The sequence below is a fragment of the Lampetra fluviatilis genome, chromosome 42, assembly GCF_964198595.1.
Source record: "Lampetra fluviatilis chromosome 42, kcLamFluv1.1, whole genome shotgun sequence".
Lineage (NCBI taxonomy): Eukaryota > Metazoa > Chordata > Hyperoartia > Petromyzontiformes > Petromyzontidae > Lampetra > Lampetra fluviatilis.
In genome coordinates, this window is record NC_136316.1 from 4,931,894 (window position 1) to 4,957,608 (window position 25,715).

General features: G+C 59.0%; 1 protein-coding gene across 1 annotated transcript in view; it reads right to left on the reverse strand.

Annotated features, from left to right (window-relative positions):
- Positions 1 to 25,715, reverse strand: part of LOC144946728 (uncharacterized) — a 113,052-nt gene that overhangs the window by 46,141 nt on the left and 41,196 nt on the right. The window contains exon 3 of the mRNA XM_078875858.1: positions 25,552 to 25,638. The gene's annotated coding sequence lies outside the window, so the exon portion shown is untranslated. The remainder of the gene's footprint in view (positions 1 to 25,551; positions 25,639 to 25,715) is intronic.

Below are 25,715 nucleotides of genomic sequence, written 5' to 3' on the forward strand. Positions count from 1 at the left end.
GGCAGTTGGTCACGGGGCAGACGCAGGAGGTCACGGGGCAGTCCCATGTGCCACGGGTCGACTGACTGAGACGACGACTGGCCGACGCACCACCTGTGTCCCCCTACCGTGCCAACTTCACAACCATCACCGCCACCACCGCCACCCACCTCGACGTCAACCGTAGGGGGCTACCCGCCACGGCAGGATTGCCCGGCGGTCGTGCCGCTGCGCTTCTCTCTCTCTCTCCGACGTGGCCGTGCCCGCGCGCCGTTCGGCAAAGTGGATGCAGACGCTTCCCCATCCCCCCCCGCCGCCCGCACACACCTCCACCGTCCAATCCGTTCGCTTAAAACAGAAGTTCCCACAAGCGCGCGGGGCGGGGGGGTGGTTGGCGAAACGTCGGACGCCGTGGCGACCCAAGAATCGACACCGGTGAGATGGTTTTAGTGAAGGGCTGGGGGATGGGGGGGGTGTGAGTGGGGGGGGTCAGGACGGAGTGGATTTTTGCGGGCAAGAGGGGAAGGATGGAGTGGGTGGGGGGAAGGGTGGAGGGAGGTTAGGAGGTGGTGGGGGGTGTGGGGGGTGGTGGTGGGTGGGGTGGGGGTGGGAGAGGCTTCCAAGGATTTCTAAACGGACTTGGGGTGCACTGTGGCTCTGGGACAGGCAGAGATGAGGGGGGACAGCTGGAGCAGGAAATGGGAGAGAGAGAGAGAGGGGCAGGCACACGCGGCATGCGGGCAGCAGGAGAAGGACGCGCGGAGTCTTCAAACTCACGCGCGCACAAAGAGCCCGACATAGACTCCACTCCGAGCGCACGCGTGCAAGGCAAACCCTTGCCGCCGATCCACTGTTACATGCAGGGCCTGCCTCTTCCCAGGATGATCCGGGAAATGGAGGGCAGGGCGGGCATGATACATATTCTGGTGGAGTCAGGTCAAACAACCACCTCCCCCCCCGTGAACGACACAGTGATGGGGGTGGGGGGGGAGAGGCTTTTCGACCAGCAGCGGATTTTACAAAGCGGCGTACATCACGGAGCAAGCTACTACTACTCGTCAAGCTTTGCTTGCTGATGAGACCCCCCCCCCCCAGCGGACAAAAAACACGCCGAGAGTTCTTTGCGTGCGGCTCAAGCCCGTAGGTGTAATTGGAAAATAAGTGTCCCGTTGGCGAAGACGCATTGTGGCGTCTTCGTATGAACTCGCGAGATGCAGAGGGCCGGTTTTATTTATTGCACTCCACCGCCAACGCCTCAACCAACCCCCCCCCCCCAACGCTCTCAAGAAGAACTCAGATCGCCACTCGCTAACTTCATCTGTGTGTGACCCGCCAACCCCTCAACCCCCCCCCCCTCGCCACCATCTCAGGTCCCGAGCATGTACATCATCGCAACAACCACCACCGCCAACGCCTCAACCCCCCCCCCCTTAACGCTCTCAAGAAGAACTCAGATCGCCACTCGCTAACTTCATCTGTGTGTGAGCCGCCAACCCCCCCCCCCTCGCCACCATCTCGCATCCCGAGCGTGTACATCATCGCAACAACCACCACCGCCAACGCCTCAACCCCCCCCCCCCCTTAACGCTCTCAGGAAGAACTCAGATCGCCACTCGCTAACTTCATCTGTGTGTGAGCCGCCAACCCCCCCCCCTCGCCACCATCTCGCATCCCGAGCGTGTACATCATCGCAACAACCACCACCGCCACCGCCTCAACCAACCCCCCCCCCCAACACTCTCAGGAAGAACTCAGATCGCGACTCGCTAACTCCATCTGTGTGTGAGCCGCCAACCCCTCAACCCCCCGCCACCATCTCGCATCCCGAACGTGTGCATCATCGCCACCGCCACAGCCATCGCCGTCCTGATCGCCACCCCTGACGCCACCCCTGACGCGACCGCTGCTGCTGCCACCACCACCACAACCGGTTTCGGATTTAGAACGCGCGAGCGTGGGCACGTGATCCGGGCTGTGGTCGCGGATTTTGTGTCTTATCGACCCCCGAAAGGGGGCTAGGAAATGCAAAACTTAACCCAGTCGGAGCTGGGCAAAGCAGTGCCAATGTTAGCGGGGACTGGGTGAGGTTTGGCGAAGGGTGAGGGGTTAGAGTTTATGGGTCTGTGTGCGAGTCTATGGGTCTGTGTGAGAGTCTATGGGTCTATGGGTCTTTGTGTGAATCTATGGGTCTGTGTGTGAGTCTATGGGTCTGTATGTGAGTCTATGGGTCTGTGTGCGAGTCTATGGGTCTGTGTGTGAGTCTATGGGTCTGTGTGCGAGTCTATGGGTCTGTGTACGAGTCTATGGGTCTGTGTACGAGTCTATGGGTCTGTGTGAGAGTCTATGGGTCTATGGGTCTTTGTGTGAATCTATGGGTCTGTGTGTGAGTCTATGGGTCTGTGTGAGAGTCTATGGGTCTGTGTGCCAGTCTATAGGTCTGTGTGTGAGTCTATGGGTCTGTGTGCGTACGTCTATGGGTCTGGGTGCGAGTCTGTGGGTCTCTGTGTGAGTCTATGGGTCTGTGGGTGAGTCTAGGGTTAGGGTTTGTTGCTCAAGATGATTTATAAACCTGACTTGGTGTAAAACATTGGCTTAAGGTTACACCAACAATTACGCGCACACACACGTACATGCAATTCATGAGTGCGTGCGCACGCGCGCGCACACACGCACACACAAAGATCCCCCACATAGCCTTAACAGACTGTTGGGACAAGTGCTGTTAGCGAGCGGCACCTATGAACGTCGACAAGGTGACACATGGGGGGTGATGTGGCCAGCACCACTCCAAGCCGCCTCAGTTGTTGATGTATTTGAGGCCGAGTCGACCTAGGGGGAGGCCCAGGGCGAGCACAGATAACCCCCGCCATTGCTGCTGCTGGTAATTTTGTTGGTCATCCAGGACAAGTTGGCGAGTCCCGAGACATCTATTCAGGAGCGGCCCTGCATTGCAATGCTGCGCCAAATTCTATTTTAATTCGGCGTTTTCCCACTAATGACACTCGCACGCACACTGGCCACAGAAACTCTCACGAGGGCCACGCAAAGACCCAGGATCTTCCTTTCGCCATCCACAAACCGTCGCTTGGCGAGCGCCTATCAAGGCCGCCCGCCAACGACCGTGACAACGGGGCCCGCTCGTTCGCCGCTCGGTAACCTCGCCGCAGTGCTCGTGCCAGGCTAGGTGCACGCCGAGGGTCGAATGAGCTCGCTGGACCGGGCCACCGCACGCACGCACGGGCGCTTTGGATGTGCGGTGGTGCAAAAAACAGGAGTGTTTGGACTGCGGAAGAAAAACAAACCCACTAGAAATTCGCAAACTCTTCCTCTGCTCACCCCTCCACCCCACGCCGCCCCCGTCCCCCCCCTCCCACGCCACAACTCGGAGGCAGCAGCAGCAGCTTCCTGGAACAACAACAAACCAGACAATCCAGTCCAATGGGCGAGTCTCAAGAGGCTCAACTTTGCAGGAGCTGACGCCGACCTTCATCGACGACGTGCACGGCCGGAGTTCACGACGAGAGGTCGAGACGCTCACCCACCCTCAGAGTTCAGAGTTCACGGCGGGAGGTCGAGACGCTCACCCACGCTCAGAGTTCAGAGTTTACGACGGGAGGCCGAGACCCACGCTCAGAGTTGAGAGTTCACGACTGAGAGGTCAAGACGCTCACCCACGCTTAGAGTTCAGAGTTCACGGCGGGAGGTCGAGACCCACGCTCAGAGTTCACGGCGGGAGGTCGAGACGCTCACCCACCCTTAGAGTTCAGAGTTCACGACTAAGAGGTCGAGACGCTCACCCACGCTCAGAGTTCAGAGTTCACGACGAGGTCAAGACCCACGCCCAGAGTTGAGAGTTCACGACTCGAGGTCGAGCCACCGTACCGACGCCCAGAGTTGAGATCTCTCCGTGCAATTCTCTTGCCCAGCGGTTCGCGATCGGAGCGACGCGAGGTTAAAATCCTGGTCGTGGGTCGACTCCGGCCAATCATCCCTCCCGGGGCTGGTAAAATATATACCGCTTTCTTTCTGTGGGCAAGTCAACGGTGGCTTTTGCTATGGAGCAACTCGCACCCACCAGAGGAATGTTGAGTTTCCACCGCTGCCTCAGAGGAACAATGCCCCTAACGCTCCATTTGAGCAGGAAATCAGTTCGACTTGATTCTCCGACGCGTTTTATCGGGTCGCGCCGCATGTCCCTCCGAACGATGTCCGACGTTTCGCCCGTGGCAACAGACTCCCTGCAGCTTCCGTCCGTTCGCTCCTTCATTCTCTCGCTCCTAAACCTTCTCTCCCCTTCCTTCTCTCTCCCTTAACCTCTCATCAGTACCACCACCCTCTCTCATCCCCTTTGACATCTTGGCCCGGTCATTCCTCTCCTTCCTGCGCCGCCGCTCCTGTATGTAAATACAGTAGCCAACCGTGCTAATAGGAGGTGCGGAGGGAAAGGATAACAAACTGAACACAACAATAAGCAGTTCTAAAGGAATGAGTTCACAATCTAAACGAAATACGTTTTCAATCTCCTCCTCTCGTCCCGCTGCTACTCGTCTTGAGACGTGCCCTCCCCCCCCCCGTCCATCCCCGGCATCCCCTTCCCTCTCCCGATCATCTTGCTGCCCTACTGTTTGCTGCCCTTTTTGGGACAACTGACCCATACTCCCCCCCCCCACCCTCCCGATGTCCGTGCGGTGCAACACAGCGAGCACAAACGGTCGACGCGAGAGAAATTTCACGATTGCACAACGGTGGGGGGGGAGGGGGGGGGAGGGTGAAAAAATGTTAAGTTGGGAACGGAACGCGGCAGGAGAGGGAGATCGCTGTCGTAATGCGGAAGACGAAGGGAGCCTGCGAGTGATGGGACCCGCTTGTGCAGGCTGGCGAAGCGTGTCGTGTTGGTGACTTTTGCAGGCTTCAGATTAGAAGGTGGTAAGGAAACAAAGGGGGGGGGGGGCTGAAGATGCGAATCAGAAAGAGGAGGTTGTGATGGATGGGACATCTGTGCAGGACGGGGGCGGCGGGGGGGGGGGCGGGGTTAAGAGACGAGGAAGTTTGGAATATCACGTGGGGGCAAGATCAGGGCCGTTGATGCGAGCGGGAAAGTTTCGCCGATTTGGTGACACCGCGCCGAATCTGCGGCGCTACGTCCGTAACGTTTAACTTCTTTCGCACCGTACGTAGCCAACCGTCAGAGGTCGCAACCGGGTACCCGATACCCATACCCTACCCGATACCCGGCTACCCATACCCGGCCGGGTACGGGTACCCGTTTGCGACCCTGGTGCGGCCAGGTACGGGTAGGCCGTGAGTCACTGGTGAGTAACCGCTTGTCACTCATTTTAGGTAGGGTACGTGTACGGGTATGGAACGGGTACCCGTACCCGTACCCGACCGGGTACGGGTACGGGTACCCTTTTGCGACCCTGGTGCGGGCGGGTACGGGTACGAATAAGGAATCAAAACCCGTTTGCGACCTCTACCAACCGTGCCAATCGAAGGTGCCATGCTTATTCGATGGGGCTTTGTTTTCCTTCTCCCTTCAAGGCCCCGACGCGTTGTTGACCAACGCGTCGCGTTTCGTCGTCGTCGTCGTCCAACCGTGCTGCTCGTGTGCGCCCCCAGCGCCGGCGCGGTGCCGCCGATCGATTTGTTTCGCTCGGCGGCACGGGGGCGAGGGAAGGGTGGCGGCGATGGGTCGCGGGCGGGTGGGGGAGAGCGTTGGCAGAAAAATGGTGATCGTGACAGCAAGAGACAAATTAAGTAAACCCTAGCCGATCAATGCCCTCAAGGAGAGCGATCTCACTGCTCGCCCTGAGCTACAGATGCTCCGATACGCGCGCATTGTCTCCGTACTGTTCGCATGTTGGCGTTCTGTGGTCTGACACTGGTGAGAGTAGGTCATTAAGAAGGCTGTCTCTGGTGTAGGCCAATCAGTTTCAAAGACAATGCCGTAGATTATCAGAGCGTGTTTGTTTTCATGTTCACCACAAGCACTGAGCGTGTGGTTAATGCAGCAACTTGATTCCTTGAAAAAGGTTTCTATTTGGTGTTTGAACATCTTAACACCTCCTGGCGTATTGCCATAAAGGGTAAAACCTATTCATAGTTTTCAAAGTGCCGTGAATTAACAGCAAGGACCAAACACCAACCATCAGAGAGACACCGGGACACATATAGTCTGCCTGCCAGCTATAGGCATTTAAAAATAAGCGGTTAGGATCTGGGTTCGATGTTCACGGCAACAAACGAAGCATCATCGCTAACATCGTCGTCATCGTTGTTGTTGTTGCTTGCAGCAGCAGATAAAGACATGTAAACAATCAGACGGCATTGCACCTTGCGCACGACCCTCTGCCGTGTGGCGTCTTCGTGCATACACGCGACGCTAGAGGGGGAGGTAAAAAATTAACCCGTAAAAACAAAGTTTTTCACTATAAATCCTTTATATGCGTGGCGGCTAGAGTCCTCTCGTCCTCTGGCTTGAGATGGCTGCCACCTATGGGTCAGATGATTGCCTGCCACCATTAAGCAATTGGTAATTAAATATAATTTATTTTTTCCTAAAAAGTGTAACATTTTGGAAATTGTCACGCACAACGAGTCAGTGTGCAACATGTCAGCTCGATTGGATCACGGGAAGTGGGTTAAAAAACGACAGAAAGATTTGCACGGTCGTAAGCGCGCAAGCAAGCAAGCAAGTGAACTTAATATAAAGGATTTAAAAATGTACACGATTGGTTTATTTATACGGCGAAGCCTCACCGAGTCCCAACAATTATTTTCGGGAGGGCCCCTTGCTGCTGCTACATTGGGTGTTTTTATTTTAAGAAGTTTTCAGCCAATTCATGAGTTGTGTATACAAGAGGGGAGAAACCCGCGCAGCAACACTATCCTTCTACCCCCCCGTATGGATGGAAACAGATGGCGATTAGACCACTTGCTGCACCGCCCTCTCGTGGCGAGCCAGGGCACGGACAGCACCTCATCGATGGCCGCCCACGGGAAGGGGAATTGCATAACATCATCCGTGCGCGAACCACCAACCCTCACCGCTGCCCGCACAGGACTGGGGTAGCGGCAGCCACGTGCACCAGCAGCGGCACCGTAGGCGACGCTGCCCGGCTACTACTAACCAGGCTCAAGCCTGCTTAGCCTCCGAGATTTATGCCGATGAGATCGCCGTGCATTCCGCATTACTTTTTTTCGTCTCGGTGCGTGTGGGTGGGGGGGGGTGGTAAAAAATAAAACAAGGACCCATCATCGGGCGCGGGAGAGTGGCCGAGAAGATTTGAGAAGTGTGAAGGGGGGGGGGGTGCAGGGGGGGGGAGGGATGCAGCCAGAGTCTCCACGAGTGGCGAGGAACGGCAGCGGCCTCCGTGATCGACATCGATTGGCCGGGCTCCGTGGAGCAGCCAGCCACAAGTGGGTCGGCAAATCGATGCGCAGATGTCGACGTGATTATTAATTTTTTTTTTCTTCAAGATTTACATTCGGGGAGGTCTGCCTGGGTAACTCGGTGGATTCGTGATGGCCGTGTTCGGAGAGACTGTAGCGGCAACGGTGGCAAATCCTGGATTCGATTCGACTCTGCAGCCAAAAACCTACGACCCAACGACGGAAGTTGTGGGTGACGGCGAGTGACATCAGGGCTCTGCCGTCGCTTGGCCGTACTTCAGCACCGGGTTACACTGAAAGGAAAGGGGACTTGGTCCAGATACCACTCCGTCATTATCACGCTGGCCAGCCGAAACCGGGAGTCGAACTCGGGTCGCCGGCTTCATAGCTTCCTCTCCACTAACCATCCCCCCCCCTCCCCCTCTCACCCCAACCCTCCCACCCCGTTAAAACCACTATCATCATCAGCCGTGATCCATCCACTGCCAGATGAAGGCCTACACATGACGACGAAAAGCAGGAAAGGCGCAAAAAAAATGCGTGGACTGGTTGCGGATTGTTTTGGTTCGTGTTTTGCAAACTACTGAGCTAAATACTATTCTAAATACAGAGCTAAACACGAGTTAAATTTGTTTAATGCGTACACAAATGCACGTATGCACACACACAACTACCCACACACACACACGTGCGTATGCACGCGCACACACAACTACCCACACACACACAACTACCCACACACACACACAACTACCCACACACACACACAACCACACACACACACAACTACCCACACACACACAAGCACGCGCCCCCTCCCAGACATCCGTCCGTGTTTTCACCGGAGCTGTTGCTGGGGGCGAGAGGGGTGAAGTGCGGCATCTCATGCAGAGAAACGCCCGCTCGCCCGCTCGCCCAACGATCCTCGCTGACACGCTCACCCGCTCGCCCAACGATCCTCGCTCACACGCTCGCCCGCTCGCCCAACGATCCTCGCTCACACGCTCACCCGCTCACCCAACAATCCTCGCTCACACGCTCACCCGCTCACTCACTCGCTCATCCAACGATCCTCGCTCACACGCTCACCCGTTCACTCACTCGCTCATCCAACGATCCTCGCTCACACGCTCACCCGTTCACTCACTCGCTCGCCCAACGATCCTCGCTCACACGCTCACCCCGTTTACTCACTCGCTCATCCAACGATCCTCGCTCACACGCTCGCCCACTCACTCACTCGCCCGCTCACCCAACGATCCTCGGTCACACGCTCACCCGCTCACTCACTTGCCCGCTCACCCAACGATCCTCGCTCACACGCTCACCCGCTCACTCACTTGCTCGCTCACCCAACGATCCTCGCTCACACGCTCACCCGCTCACTCACTTGCTCGCTCACCCAACGATCCTCGCTCACACGCCCGCTCAACTGACTTGAGATGATGTCACACACACAAGACAGATATCCCCGTATGGCCTTAACAGAGGCTAAGTTCTGTTGCGAGCACCTATGAAGGCCGACATGAGGGGGTGGGTGGCCGTTTACACATTGCACCAGGTGCTCATTTGAGCCTGAGTCGACCTAGGCGAGGCCCAGGGGAGGCCCACGACCAGCACAGATAATCGTTGACCGTGAGCGGGAATCGAACTCAGGCCGCTGGGTTCGTAGCGCAGCGTGCAAACACAAGGACAAAGATCCCCCGTGCAGCCTTGACAGAACCGTTCGGGCAAGCGCTGTTGGCGAGCGCACAGACACAGCGGCAGGAGCCGCCAAAGAGAATCTCTCCAAAGTAATTAGAGCGAGACGCACGCACGCACCACACCTTGAAGCGGCGGGGCGGACCAATGGGGCTCGCCCACGCTGGCTCCGCGCGTCTCCGGCGATTCGAGGGGGCGAGCGAACGAGCGGACGGCAGCACGCGGCCGGGCGAGAGCGCACGACGGCCACCCCCCCCCCACCCCCGCGGCCCCGATAGCCCGTCCCATCCGGGGAGCATCACCGCTCCCCCACCCCCCCCGCACCCCGCCGGCTTTGTGCCGCGCGCACGTAACGATACGAGTTCATGCCCGTGTGTGGCGCGCGAGCCAACGCCCCCACGACGTAGGACAGCGGCTTGCGTCCGCATTAGAGTGCGAGAGATTGAAACAAATAGTCCGAAACAAAAACAAAAAGCGCGCGAGGATGGGACCGCACAGCGGCCGTGAAGATAGCGTCACAGCGAAGATGGCTGAGCCCGCACGGTTCCGCGGGACGTCGAAGGTCGTTTACGTTACACAAAAGTGCTTCCCCCCCACCGCCACCCCGTGGGCCAGAGGTCACGCGAAGGGATCTTAGCGGTAGTTCTGCGATGTCCGCTTCCGCGCGATGCTCTCCAACGCGAAGGACCGCGAGAGATCCGAGCGGGGTTAACATTCTCGCGACGTGACCACGGTCGGTGCGACCGGGATACAATTGGGGAGTTAGACAACAAAAAAAATTCCGAATAAAAATTAAACGAGAGAGAGAGAGAGATCGGCTGCGGCTGTGAAAGATTGGTCTGGTAACAAGACTCCTCGGATATCTTAAATAATTGAAACGCAACAAAACGTGGCGTTTGATATCCGAGGGGCTTGCGAGCCATCGGTGGATAACGAGGCAGCAGCGGCCACGATTTGAGCGAGGCACTTTCATCCAGCAGTGGATTGGCCCTGGCTGATGATGATGATGATGATGTTGATACAAAAACCACAAAGCGGGTAAAAATGTGTCAAGCCCTACTCACACCGCCGCTGCTTCAAGAGACTCCACTTGGTGGGAGCTCAAGAGTAGTTGGCCTACTCTTCCACACTGACCAGACACAATTGGAAGAGACGGCATCCCACAATTTACCCCACCGCGCGTCGCCCTGCCGATCAACTGCCCGCGCGAGCAAACCCTTTCCCACGCTGCTGGGACGGTCTCAAGAAAAACTTGCACCACTGTACCCCAACTGCCGCGCGGTCGAAAGAAAAATCAAGTCGAACCCGTGACCTCTGGGTTGCAGGTCCAGTGTGCTTAACCATTACACCCACGCGGCAGCATCCCTTAAAGAAAGAAATAACCCACACACACACACGAGACAGCGGGGCGGAGGGGGTGGGGGGGGGACGTTACGTTGGCCATAAAGATCGCGCTGGTAACACAAACGCTCCTTAGACATCTGTTGAGCCAGCGACTCAAATGGCTGCCTGGCGCAGGTCAGAGAGCTTGGGAGTTAATGTACAGCCAACAGGTGGGTTGCAGGGAGAGCGAGCGGGCGAGTGGGCGAGAGAGAGCAGGAGAGAGTGGGGGCTGGGTAGGGAGAGCGAGAGCGAGAGAGAGAGCGCGCGCGTGTGCTTGCGTGGCACTTTGAGCCCGTGGCACTTGGCTGCAAGGATGCCCATCCCCATTCGAGGCCCCGTCACGCACGCTCCATTCCTCCCTGCGCGTCAGCGCCTTCTTTCATTGCCGAGGTCAACTTAAAAAAAATAATTAAATTATTCCGCTTGCTCACCCCAGGAGAGCCTCGCTGAAGCTCGCAATAACAAGAACACAATTAGCGTTAAATTCATCTCCTTCAGCGGGGATCATGACGAGGAGGAGGAGGTGGTGGTGGGGGGGCGAAGATTGCCACGTATATATTTCAATCGAGTAAAAATTGAGCAATTTGCGCTCCGTAATTGTTTTTCAAAACACGGCCAATCCGGACGGCGGGGAAAACGGCGAGGCCGATGGCGCGCATCAGAAGGCCCTCGAAACGAAACGCACGTCGAGATTATTTAACATTCTTTTTGCCGATGCAAAAATGTCCACGTGATAAGTCACTTCTCGTTGGGCGATATCATTTGTGATGGCCAAGGTCGCTTCTGGAAAAGGAGCTAAGACAGATCAGTGGACCTGATCTTCCATATTTTTTTAAAAAAGATTTGTTTACCTTTGCACTCCTATCGTGTTTCTGTATTGTTGTTGTAACGTTCTGACCTACCCCTACCGGACATCTGTAAAGAAAATACCTTGATATGGCTCGTCGGATTCCTCCAGGAGAAATCTTTTTTATAAATCCGATTACGGTGAATACCGCAACGCAGCATTAACCAGGGCGGCCGCTGGATTCGAACCGCAAATCTCTGCAACGAGTGGGCGGCTGCGCTACCGACGAGCCGTGCCACCTCTTCGTTACTGCCATCGTGGTGGTCGTCATCATCATCATCACCGTCATCGTCGTGATGATCACGCGCTGTTGTTAACGTCATCAGCATGGGAATGAATTATCAGTCATCGTGGACTGCAGTGGTAACATTGGCGTCAAAATCATCAGCATGATCACCATCGTCGTCGTCATCATCATCAGATGTATTTTTACTCGACATGAGCAGTGGTAGGTCGTGTCATTATTAGTAACAGCGGCATCAGTGGCATTCGTATCATCCACATGATCATCATCATCATTGTCATGTCGTCACTATCATCAGCAGCAGCAGCAAATGTATTACCGACCAGCAGTGATTAGTTAGTGTGCTGCGCTACTAACTCGGCGATCCGAGTTCAATTCCCGGTCACGGCCAACGCCAGTGAAAATATTGTCACTGGTCCTGGGCCTCCCCAAAATCGACTCAGCCTCAAATCAATACCTGGTGTGGTGCGTAGTAAACATCGCCACTGGGGTGTGGTGCTGGCCACCCACTCCCTCTCCGTGTGCCGTGCCGGCCTTCACAGGTGCTCGCTAACAGCACTTGCCCCAACAGTCTGTTGAGCCTATACGGGTGATCTTTGTCTTTTGTCTTGCGAGTATAAATCCAGCCTGGTGGTGGCTCAGCGGTAGAGCGAGCGGTTCGCGATCGGAAGGTTGCAGGTTCACATCCTGGTTAGATGTGGGGGGGGTGAGGTGAGGGGGTGCTGTTGACTTGGCGTCGTCATCGTCGTCATCGTCGTCGCTCCAAGGCCGAGTCGACAGTCGTCGTCCCATGGATAGACTCGCCTCCCGTCACAGCAACGTGGAATTTCCACCACTTTCTCCAACACGTGAACTGGCCAGCATTGAAGAGGAGGCCAACGTTTATCTTCCGCAGCTTACTCGGAGTGTGAGCACCCCTGCCCCCTTCCGCCAGCAGTGGCCCGAGCAAGTAATTGCAGGGCTTGCGCCTCTATCTTCACCTTGCCCGCGACTGCCTCAACAAGAGCCTCAAGACCTCATTACTACCAAGGTGGTCCTGGATTTGGGGAGACGTTGAGGCCAATCCGTTTTCTGGGAGCGCCTGCATGCCCTGTTAAAATCACCCAGAATGCACTTGGTGTCTCGTCAGACCTCAGCAGGATGGAGCCAAGATCGTCCCTGGATCTTGGGTCCAGCCAGGTTTGCAGAGGCTGTTTGGGCAGCAGGGACCAGTGCAGATAAAACAAGAAAAACTCCATGGCTTTACTGTACTCCTATGCTCTCACGTCCGTGCTCTCTGCTGACACCAACCCATGTTGCCCAGTGTGGTGAAGTATGGTCAAATAACCCCCTACCCCCCTCCCCGACTCCGAGCAAAACTCACACAGCATGGGGAAGCTCTCATCCGGGCACTGGACGTAGACATTCTTGTTAGCAGAGGAAGGAAATCGAAAGTGCACGGACAAAAATCCACACATTCGCGGGGGGGGGAAGGGGGTTAGATCATACCCAACTCTGCGATGTGGGGTCCTACTTGCTGTACTGTCTGCATCAATCAACAACCTCGTTGGCGCAGTGAAAAGGCACGCGACTAATGAATCGCTATTTTATAAACCGGCGACCTATTATGACGCTGCTCCACACACAACAAAAACAAAGACAGCCGGGCGTGGTGCTGGCCACCCACCCCGTTCAGAGACACTCAAAGACAAAGATCCCCCGTGTAGCCTTAACAGGCTGTTGGGGCAAGTGCTGTTAGCGAGCAGCACCTATGAAGGCCGGCACGGCGCACGAGGGAGTGGGTGGCCAGCACCACGCCCAGCCGCCTCTGTCTCCCCAGCGGCGATGTTTACACACCGCACCAGGTACTCATTTGATGCCGAGCCGACCTAGGGGAGGCCCAAAACCGGTTCAAACATTTGCCGGTGTTATTGGTCGTGAGCGGTAATCCAAGTCGGGTAGCGTAGTTCTGTAACCGCGACATTACCACTCCCCACTACACACACACACAACCCACTTGCACACGCGCACGCACACATGCATAACACATACACATGTGCTGCACACGTGCAATGCTCCCACATTGAAATGCATGTGAACACATGCGTGTACACGCACATGCACGCACGCAAAGACAAGGATTCCCGCATAGAACCTTCAAACGGACTGTTGGGGCAAGTGTCGTTAGCGAGTAGCTAAAAGCATCATGCGCGGCCGCCTTTGTCTCCCCAGTGGCGATGTTTCCGCACCAGGTACTCATTTGAGGCTGAGTCGACCTAGGGGAGGCCCATGACCGGTTCAGATAATCGTCACCGGTGTTAGCCGCTCCCTCTACACAAAGACAAAGATCCCCCATTTAGCCTTAACAGACTGTAGGGGCAAGTGCTGTTAGCGAGCACCTATGAAGGCCGGCTCGGCACACGAGGGGGTGGGTGGCCAACACCACGCCCGGCCGCCTTTGTCTCCCTAATGACGATGTTTACAGATCGCACCAGGTACTCATTTGAGGCTGAGTCGACCTAGGGGAGGCCCAGGACCGGTTCAGATAATCGTCATTGGTGTTGACCGTGAGTGGGAATCGAACCCGGGTCGCCAGGTTCATAGCGCAGCGCGCTAACCGCTACACACACACACTCTCGCACACGCACCAATACCCGCCCTTTGCCACGAAGTGACGGTGATGTGACCACGTGCGCCCGTGCCAGGCCAGATGCCGCCCTCTGAGGCCACGTGAAGTGTCGAAGGCTCGCTGACAGGAGGAGGTCTCGGGACAGACCCAGGTGCCATGGGTTGGCCGACTCGGATGACCGGCGGATGCACCGGCTGTACCCTCTACTGTGCCAACACACGCACACACGCACACTCGCACACTCGCACACTCACACAGCCCGCCACCCTCTCTCCCCTTGCGGTGCCGGCCGCCCGCACAGCGGCGCACAAACCCACTTGTGTGCAGCGAGCGCGCGAGCCGACGGCCGCGGCCTCGCGCAGGGCACACTGGGCCTCCCTGTGACGTCGCGCGGCCCCCCCCCCGCCCCGTGCGCCCATATTTATTTCGCGTTTTTGTTGACGGCTGCAGGCGCCCTTGCTGCGTTGTCGCTCCCTCTCGCGCGCTCTCTACACAAACACACGGCGCGCGGCGGCGGTGGCGCGCGCGCGAGCACACGCGTGTGGTTCCCACGTACGCGCGCGGTTCCGTCCTCAATGGCTAGGCCTGTCACAGTCGCCGACGTGGGGGGGGGGGGGGGTGTTTAGGCAGTGCGGCAAACGAGCGGGATCGGCGCACGGTCGTCGCCGTGGCCGGGCGACGTCGTACGGCATCGACGTCCGTCCGTGCGGAGTTGTGCCGAGCGTTGCCCGCGTGCCGAGCGGGCATCACCCCGGGTTTGCTTCCACGCGAAGCGAAGCCAAACGGCTCGCCGAGGGAATTCATGGCCAAACATCCCAAAGTGTAGCGGCAACCCCCTGCCCCCCCCCCCCCCCCCGATGATGAGTCGAATCTCGAGACTCGGCGAGACTTTCCAAGGTAAATAAAACCAATTGGGTGGCGACGCTGCCACGCTGGCAGTGCGATGCGCAAACAACGACAACAACAAACAAAACTCGACACGTCCCTCGATCAACGCGGCGTCGTTGCCTGAAGACAGGCGACGTTTCAGGCAACGGACCTGTGTCGTGAAGGAGGGCCACTGCCCCAAACGTCATCTATCATTTACATGTTTCCTTTTAAGGCCACGGTGTTATTGACGAATTCGACGAGTTCTGGGTAAACGAAGGACGTGATTGATGTTATTATAGCTCCGGCCGTGGTGCAGTGGTTAGCGCATTGCGCTATGGTGCCCGTCATCTGAATTCGTCACCTGGCCGAGGTCAACATCAGTTGTGAGTGACGTCAGAACCTGCATATCACCTGGTGGGGGATAGTGGGGAAAGTGGTGATGCTGGGGATGGTGGGGTTGGTGGGGATGATGCGGTTGGTGGGGATGATGCGGTTGGTGGGGTTGGTGGGGATGGTGCGGTTGGTGGGGTTGGTGGGGATGGTGCGGTTGGTGGGGATGATGCGGTTGGTGGGGTTGGTGGGGATGGTGCGGTTGGTGGGGTTGGTGGGGATGATGCGGTTGGTGGGGTTGGTGGGGATGGTGCGGTTGGTGGGGATGATGCGGTTGGTGGGGTTGGTGGGGATGGTGCGGTTGGTGGGGATGGTGCGGTTGGTGGGGTTGGTGGGGTTGGTGGGGATGGTGCGGTTGGTGGGGTTGGTGGGGATGATGCGGTTGGTGGGGATGGTGCGGTTGGTGGGGTTGGTGGGGATGGTGCGGTTGGTGGGGTTGGTGGGGATGGTGCGGTTGGTGGGGTTGGTGGGGATGATGCGGTTGGTGGGGTTGGTGGGGATGATGCGGTTGGTGGGGATGATGCGGTTGGTGGGGTTGGTGGGGATGGTGCGGTTGGTGGGGTTGGTGGGGATGGTGCGGTTGGTGGGGTTGGTGGGGATGGTGCGGTTGGTGGGGTTGGTGGGGATGGTGGGGATGGTGCGGTTGGTGGGGTTGGTGGGGATGATGCGGTTGGTGGGGTTGGTGGGGATGGTGCGGTTGGTGGGGATGATGCGGTTGGTGGGGATGATGCGGTTGGTGGGGTTGGTGGGGATGGTGCGGTTGGTGGGGATGATGCGGTTGGTGGGGTTGGTGGGGATGATGCGGTTGGTGGGGTTGGTGGGGATGGTGCGGTTGGTGGGGATGGTGCGGTTGGTGGGGTTGGTGGGGATGGTGCGGTTGGTGGGGTTGGTGGGGACGGTGCGGTTGGTGGGGTTGGTGGGGATGGTGGGGATGGTGCGGTTGGTGGGGTTGGTGGGGATGGTGGGGATGGTGCGGTTGGTCGGGTTGGTGGGGATGATGCGGTTGGTTGGGTTGGTGGGGATGGTGCGGTTGGTGGGGATGATGCGGTTGGTGGGGATGATGCGGTTGGTGGGGTTGGTGGGGATGGTGCGGTTGGTGGGGATGATGCGGTTGGTGGGGTTGGTGGGGATGATGCGGTTGGTGGGGTTGGTGGGGATGGTGCGGTTGGTGGGGATGGTGCGGTTGGTGGGGTTGGTGGGGATGGTGCGGTTGGTGGGGTTGGTGGGGATGGTGCGGTTGGTGGGGTTGGTGGGGATGGTGGGGATGGTGGGGATGATGCGGTTGGTGGGGTTGGTGGGGATGGTGCGGTTGGTGGGGGATGGTGCGGTTGGTGGGGTTGGTGGGGATGGTGCGGTTGGTGGGGTTGGTGGGGATGGTGCGGTTGGTGGGGTTGGTGGGGATGGTGCGGTTGGTGGGGATGATGCGGTTGGTGGGGATGATGCGGTTGGTGGGGTTGGTGGGGATGATGCGGTTGGTGGGGATGATGCGGTTGGTGGGGTTGGTGGGGATGGTGCGGTTGGTGGGGATGGTGCGGTTGGTGGGGTTGGTGGGGATGATGCGGTTGGTGGGGATGATGCGGTTGGTGGGGTTGGTGGGGATGGTGCGGTTGGTGGGGATGATGCGGTTGGTGGGGTTGGTGGGGATGATGCGGTTGGTGGGGATGATGCGATTGGTGGGGTTGGTGGGGATGGTGCGGTTGGTGGGGATGGTGCGGTTGGTGGGGTTGGTGGGGATGGTGCGGTTGGTGGGGTTGGTGGGGATGGTGCGGTTGGTGGCGTTGGTGGGGATGATGCGGTTGGTGGGGATGATGCGGTTGGTGGGGTTGGTGGGGATGGTGGGGATGGTGCGGTTGGTGGGGTTGGTGGGGATGGTGGGGATGGTGGGGATGGTGCGGTTGGTGGGGTTGGTGGGGATGGTGGGGATGGTGCGGTTGGTGGGGTTGGTGGGGATGGTGGGGATGGTGCGGTTGGTGGGGTTGGTGGGGTTGGTGCGGTTGGTGGGGTTGGTGGGGATGGTGCGGTTGGTGGGGTTGGTGGGGATGGAGCGGTTGGTGGGGTTGGTGGGGATGATGCGGTTGGTGGGGATGATGCGGTTGGTGGGGTTGGTGGGGATGGTGGGGATGGTGTGGTTGGTGGGGTTGGTGGGGATGGTGGGGATGGTGGGGATGGTGCGGTTGGTGGGGTTGGTGGGGATGGTGGGGATGGTGCGGTTGGTGGGGTTGGTGGGGATGGTGGGGATGGTGCGGTTGGTGGGGTTGGTGGGGATGGTGCGGTTGGTGGGGTTGGTGGGGATGATGCGGTTGGTGGGGTTGGTGGGGATGGTGCGGTTGGTGGGGTTGGTGGGGATGGTGTGGTTGGTGGGGATGATGCGGTTGGTGGGGTTGGTGGGGATGGTGCGGTTGGTGGGGATGGTGGGGATGGTGCGGTTGGTGGGGATGGTGGGGATGGTGCGGTTGGTGGGGATGATGCGGTTGGTGGGGTTGGTGGGGATGGTGCGGTTGGTGGGGTTGGTGGGGATGGTGCGGTTGGTGGGGTTGGTGGGGATGGTGCGGTTGGTGGGGTTGGTGGGGATGATGCGGTTGGTGGGGATGGTGAGGATGGTGCGGTTGGTGGGGTTGGTGGGGATGATGCAGTTGGTGGGGTTGGTGGGGATGATGCGGTTGGTGGGGTTGGTGGGGATGGTGCGGTTGGTGGGGTTGGTGGGGATGGTGCGGTTGGTGGGGTTGGTGGGGATGATGCGGTTGGTGGGGATGGTGGGGATGGTGCGGTTGGTGGGGATGGTGCGGTTGGTGGGGTTGGTGGGGATGGTGCGGTTGGTGGGGATGGTGCGGTTGGTGGGGTTGGTGGGGATGGTGCGGTTGGTGGGGATGATGCGGTTGGTGGGGATGGTGGGGATGGTGCGGTTGGTGGGGATGGTGCGGTTGGTGGGGTTGGTGGGGATGGTGCGGTTGGTGGGGATGGTGCGGTTGGTGGGGTTGGTGGGGATGGTGCGGTTGGTGGGGATGGTGCGGTTGGTGGGGTTGGTGAGGATGATGCGGTTGGTGGGGTTGGTGGGGATGGTGCGGTTGGTGGGGATGGTGCGGTTGGTGGGGTTGGTGGGGATGATGCGGTTGGTGGGGATGGTGCGGTTGGTGGGGTTGGTGGGGATGGTGCGGTTGGTGGGGATGGTGCGGTTGGTGGGGTTGGTGGGGATGGTGCGGTTGGTGGGGATGATGCGGTTGGTGGGGTTGGTGGGGATGATGCGGTTGGTGGGGTTGGTGGGGATGATGCGGTTGGTGGGGTTGGTGGGGATGATGCGGTTGGTGGGGATGATGCGGTTGGTGGGGATGGTGGGGATGATGCGGTTGGTGGGGTTGGTGGGGATGGTGCGGTTGGTGGGGATGATGCGGTTGGTGGGGATGGTGGGGATGATGCGGTTGGTAGGGTTGGTGGGGATGATGCGGTTGGTGGGGTTGGTGGGGATGATGCGGTTGGTGGGGATGATGCGGTTGGTGGGGATGATGCGGTTGGTGGGGATGATGCGGTTGGTGGGGATGATGCGGTTGGTGGGGATGATGCGGTTGGTGGGGATGATGCGGTTGGTGGGGATGGTGGGGTTGGTGGGGATGGTGGGGATGATGCGGTTGGTGGGGATGATGCGGTTGGTGGGGATGGTGGATGGTGGGGATGGTGGGTCAGTACCCAGGACCGGTTCTGATATCGCTCGCCACTGGGCCTACCCCAGGCGCAGTTGCACAGCCTGAGCGCTCGACAGCTACACCACCCCCACCACCACTTCACCACCACCACCACCGCTTCACCACCCCCACCACCGCTTCACCACCACCACCACCGCTTCACCACCACCACCGCTTCACCACCACCACCACCGCTTCACCACCACCACCGCTTCACCACCACCACCGTTTCACCACCACCACCACCACCACCACTTCACCACCACTACACCACCACCACCGCTTCACCACCACCACCACCACTTCACCACCACCGCTTCACCACCACCACCACCGCTTCACCACCACCACTTCACGACCCCCACCACCGCTTCACCACCACCACCACCGCTTCACCACCACCACCACCGCTTCACCACCACCACCACCACCACTTCACCACCACTACACCACCACCACCGCTTCACCACCACCACCACCACTTCACCACCACCGCTTCACCACCACCACCACCGCTTCACCACCACCACCACCGCTTCACCACCACCACCACTGCTTCACCACCACCACCACCACTTCACCACCACCGCTTCACCACCACCACCACCACTTCACCACCACCGCTTCACCACCACCACCACCACTTCACCACCACCGCTTCACCACCACCACCGCTTCACCACCACCACCACCGCTTCACCACCACCACCACCACCACCACTTCACCACCACCACCACCGCTTCACCACCACCGCTTCACCACCACCACCACCACTTCACCACCCCCACCACCGCTTCACCACCACCACCGCTTCACCACCACCACCACCGCTTCACCACCACCACCACTGCTTCACCACCACCACCACCACTTCACCACCACCGCTTCACCACCACCACCACCACTTCACCACCACCGCTTCACCACCACCACCACCACTTCACCACCACCGCTTCACCACCACCACCGCTTCACCACCACCACCACCGCTTCACCACCACCACCACCACTTCACCACCACCGCTTCACCACCACCACCACCGCTTCACCACCACCGCTTCACCACCACCACCACCACTTCACCACCCCCACCACCGCTTCACCACCACCACCGCTTCACCACCACCCCCACCACCGCTTCACCACCACCACCACCGCTTCACCACGACCGCTTCACCACCACCACCACCACCACCGCTTCACCACCACCACCGCTTCACCACCACCACCACCACCGCTTCACCACCACCACCACCGCTTCACCACCACCACCACCGCTTCACCACCACCACCACCACCGCTTCACCACCACCACCACCACCGCTTCACCACCACCACCACCACTTCACCACCACCGCTTCACCACCACCACCGCTTCACCACCACCACCGCTTCACCACCACCACCACCGCTTCACCACCACCACCGCTTCACCACCACCACCGCTTCACCACCACCACCACCACCACTTCACCACCACTACACCACCACCACCGCTTCACCACCACCACCACCACTTCACCACCACCGCTTCACCACCACCACCACTACCGCTTCACCACCACCACCACCACCGCTTCACCACCACCACCACCACTTCACCACCACCGCTTCACCACCACCACCGCTTCACCACCACCACCACCACCACCGCTTCACCACCACCACCACCGCTTCACCACCACCACCGCTTCACCACCACCACCACCACCACCACTTCACCACCACCACTTCACCACCACCGCTTCACCACCACCACCACCGCTTCCACCGGCCCTTATCGGCAGCTCGCTGCTGAATCGGCGAGGAGAATAAGTGCCGTGGCAGCGGCAGTGGCGGCGGCTGCGGCGTCGAGATGAACGATCTAAACTTAGACGTCGCCGAGCTGCCGCGAGGACCACAAGGTCACTCATCCGAGCGAAGCCACGCGGCACCCCCGCCACCGCTCCTCCTCCTCCGCCTCCTCCTCCACAAAGCCTGCCCCGCGTGGCGTCACGGGGAGCGCCGCGTGTACGCACGCACGTATAGGCCCGCGCACGTTCGCTCGCGTACATGCACGGACGAAGGCAAAGATCCCCACCCCACGCCCCTATAGACTTAACAGATGGCTGGGGCAAGTACTGCGAGCGAGCTCTCATGCATACGCACAAAGATAAACCAAGACCAAGATTCCCCCGTATAGCCTGAACAGACTGTTGGGGCAAGTGCTGTTAGCGAGTAGCACCTATGAAGGCTGGAACGGTGCTACGAGGGGGTGGGTGGCCAGCACCACGCCGGGCCGCCTTTGTCTCCCCGGTGGCGATGTTTACCACTGCGCCAGGTGCTCATTTAAGGCTGAGTTGACCAAGAGGGGTTCAAATATGCGATGCCCATTGGTCAGGAGCGGGAATCGAACTGGGGTGGCCGGTTTCTTGGCGCTAACCGTTGCGCCACCACTCCCCCCACGGACGCTAACAATGCATCCACGAGACAAAGGCCGGCACGGCACACGAAGGGGGTGGGTGGCCAACACCACGCCCGGCCGCCTTTGTCTCCCTGGTGGCGATGTTTACAATACAAACACACACACGCGGGTGTGTCTGCTCGCACACGAGCGTGTATACAAACCCACGTACACACGCACGCACCTGGATGCACACACGTGCTCACGTGCAAAATCAAACCGAGGATCAGGGGAGTGGTACTGGCTTTAGGAGTTTCCCACAACAGCCATTATGAACCCTGACACACACAGAGAGAGAGAGAGAATTCAAAGAACTCTAGAGAGACGGTAGCGTTGAGAACCCCCGCGCTGTGACATTGCCACTATGAATCACCTTCGGGGGGAGACACACCCCAAAAACCCTCCAGCTCACACCCAGAGGGCACAACAGCGCTGATTGTACCTCCGATGTAATCGCCGCATCTCCGATCGTAGCAGCGGTATTCCTTCGCCCAAGAAAGCCTCACCGAGTCTCGAGTCCGCGTGCCAGGAGGAGCTGTTTGACCACCTCTCGTTTTCAAACACGACGTACAGACGCGCGTTTGTTGAACTTCTTTCGCACCGTACGTAGCGCGACCGTGCTAATATATGAAGAACCAGCTCCCCCTTTTTCTCAAGGAACATAAAAAGCAGCCCAGCGAGCCCATCTCCAGGACTCGAACCCGGGATTATTGGCGGCGCTGGCTCCCGTGTCTCTCTCTCTCTCCGAGACGGCGAGGGTTGGAGTGGTGGCGCAGTGGTTAGCGAGTCGCGCCGCGAACCATGCCACCAGATTTCGTCTTCCCGCCGACGAGTTCTGAACAGCTCCCGGGGCAACCCCCTTTCCTCTCCTCTCTTCACCAACCCACGCTGACCGGCGTGGTGAAGTATGGTCGAGACAACCCCCACTCCCTCACCCCCACCCCCCCCCATTTCTCCACGACCGACGCATCGTGGGGGGAAGCCTTCGTCTAGCGGTGGATAGACAGTGGGCCCACGAGTCACATCACCATCACCGGACGTTCGCGAAAACCACTGGCCACACCTCTGAAAAAGAGCTTCACGGCTCATCGGATTCCTCCAGTTTAAATACAGTCTGATTCTCATTACAGAGAGAGGCCACGGGAGGGAGGTGAGGGAGGTGAGGGAGGGAGGTGAGGTAGGTGAGGGAGGTGAGGTAGGTGAGGGAGGTAGGTAGGTAAGGGAGGTAGGTGAAGAATGGAGGGAGGTGAGGGAGGGAGGTGAGGGAGGTGAGGGAGGGAGGGAGGTGAGGGAGTGAGGCAGGAAGGTAAGGAAGGGAGGTAGGTGAGGGAGGGAGGGAGGTGAGTGAGGGGAGGGTGGGGAGGTAGGTGAGGGAGTGAGGCAGGGAGGTAAGGAAGGGAGGAAGGGAGGGAGGTGAAGAATGGAGGGAGGTGAGTGAGGGAGGTAGGTGAGGGAGGGGCGGGTGGGAAAGAAGACAGGCAGAGGCCAAGCCGCCTATCCCTCCCGTACAGAGGCACGGCGTGCGTGTACAGTGGCGTAAGGAATGCGCAGTGTCGCTGGGATTAGAGAGACACAGGGAGGCCCGGCTGACTGCAGGGCAGAAGTGCAGCGGAGATAGTTTCGGGGGAGAGACGGACGCAGCGGCCCCCGTGTGTGTGTCTGTGTGTGTGTCTGTGTGCGCACGTGTTCCTAACCGATTCAAGGAAAACGCGCACGAGCACGCTTGAGCATGCGAGGGACTCCACCTGGGGGTGGGGGGGGGTGCTGGGGTCACGTTGGAGGGGGGACGAGAGAAATGCTCCGCGGGTTGGCGTCGTCGTCGCTTAGTTTTGATCTTAGCGAGAGAAGGGCGTTTTTGGGTTCGAGAGCTGCCCCTCCTTGGGCCTTGTGTGTCATCTCTCCTCCTTTCCGTCAATCCGATTCAGGTTCTGTGTATGTGTGTCTCTGGTTATGTTTGTGTGTGTCCGAGTATGTTTGTGTGCGTGTGTCTCTGTGTTTGTGTGTATGTGGCGTGGTGCTGGTCACCCACCCCTTCATGTGTCGTTCTGGCCTTCATAGATGCTCGCTAACAGCACTTGCCCCAACAGTCTGTTAAGGCTATAGGCGGGATCTTTGTTTTTGTGTAAGAGCACTTGCCCCAGGTGTCTGTGTAGGCAACACGGGGTATCTTTGCCTTTGTGTAAGAGGACATGTTTTTTTGTGTATCCGTGTGTGTGTGTGAGAGAAATCTGGACACAGTCCCATCAGTGAACTCCCGTGACAGACGAGGCTGTGTTGGCTGGGTCATGCAGCCCCGCATGCCCAGCCACTGCACGCCTAAGCAGCTTCTGTCTTGCAGGACAGCGTGGGGCTACACGGGCACGGCAGGTGCTAGAGAACCGATGGGCCGATGCGGTACAGAAGGATGTGGAGCTCAGTGGATTTGTCGACGACCGGTACCAGCGGTGTCAAGATCGGCCTCCGTGGAGGAGGCTCGCGAAGGACGCCGCTGCAGGGCAGTTGGAGGCAGTCGCCCTCCAGCAACAGCGGAGGGCGGAGGAGCGACGCTCACAACAATGCCTGGCGGCTAAAACGAGAGTGGTCGAGCACAGGTGGTGCGCATTTGCCAGTCACCTCAATCGATCAACGCATGACACCTGGGGGGGGTGGGGGGGGTCTGTCCCGTGACCTCCTGCCAGCGCGCCTTTGACATTTCACGCGACGGCCTCAAAGTGCACCTAGCCTGGCACGAGCGGCGTGGTGACGTCACCGTTGTTGTTGCGCGTGAGTCTGCGAGCGTGTGCGCGCGCGAGTGTGCGCGTTAATCAGTATGTGATCGTATCAGTGCGTTTGCGTGAACGTGTGTGAACCTGTGTCCTTGTCGACGTGCGCGCGGGTGTGTGCGTGCGTGTGCGTGTGAATCTGCTAGTGTGCGCAAATATGTGTGCGTGCGAATCTGTGAGTGTGCGCGTGTGTGTGCGTGTGTGTGAATCTGCTAGTGTGCGCAAGTGTGTGTGCGTATGAATCTACGAGTGTGTGCGCGAGTGCGTGCGTGTGAATCTGCTAGTGTGCGTGTGCATGCGAATCTGCTCGCGTGCGCGTGTGTGTGTGCGTGCGTGCAAATCTGCGAGTGTCGTGCGAGTGTGTTCATCTCCACGTGCGAATCTGCGAGCGAGTCCGAGCGAGCGAGCGAGCGGGGGCGATTGGCTGGTGCAATGCCCCCCCGCACGCCGCTCACTGTGCTACGATCCATCCACCCACCCCCTGCCATCAACATTCCCAGCCATGATCCACATCATCGGTGGCACGTGGCGTCTCTCTCCGTCCCGCCAGACATCTCCGCCTTTGTCTCTCTCTCTCTCTCTACGCTGCACGTCTTGTCTTCACGTCTACGACTGCTACCTGCTCACTCTATGGGTGTCTCTCTGCGTGTCTATCTGTAAATGTGCGTGTCTCTCCGTCTCTCTCTCTCTCTCAGTGCTTCTCTCGTGTCCGCATGCGTCTCTCCCTTCCGATCCGCCGCCCTCAACCGGTCTCGTTTGCCCTCTCAAAGTCAGTAACTCAGTCCCCTCTTCTACGAGAAAGAAACCTCTCCTTGCTCAGCCATCGCCTCCCCATCACTCATCTGTGCGTGCGTGTATGTGTGCGTGCGTGCGTACGTGTGCGCGCGCGTGTGTGTGTGTAGCCACTTCACTCCAACCCTCTCCTCGCTTCTCTGCCACTCCTCTCTCTCTCTCGTGCTCTGTTTCTGAACCCTACCCACCCAACGACCTCACTCGCTGGCTCAATTGCTCGCTCGCTCACTCACGCTCACCTGCTCGCTCGCTCACTCACGCTCACCTGCTCGCTCACTCACTCACTCACCCCTTGAACTCATCCGCTCCCTAACTCACTCACTCGCTCACCCATTCAACTAACTCTCACATCCCTTAACTCACTCCCCAAAAGCACCCCCTTTAATTCACCCCCTCCATCACCCACCCGCCCGCTCGCTCGCCCGCCCGCTCGCCCGCCCGCTCGCTCGCCCGCTCACTCACCCACCCCCGTGCCGTGCAGGCCCCACCGCCTGCGTCCCCGCGCCCGATCCGGTTGCACGAGACTCGTCTCACCGCTCCCGTCCTCTACTGGATGGGGCAGGATGCACCCAGGCCAAGGAGGGGGATGAGGGGGGTGAGGGGAGGGGGGAGAGAGAGAGGGAGGG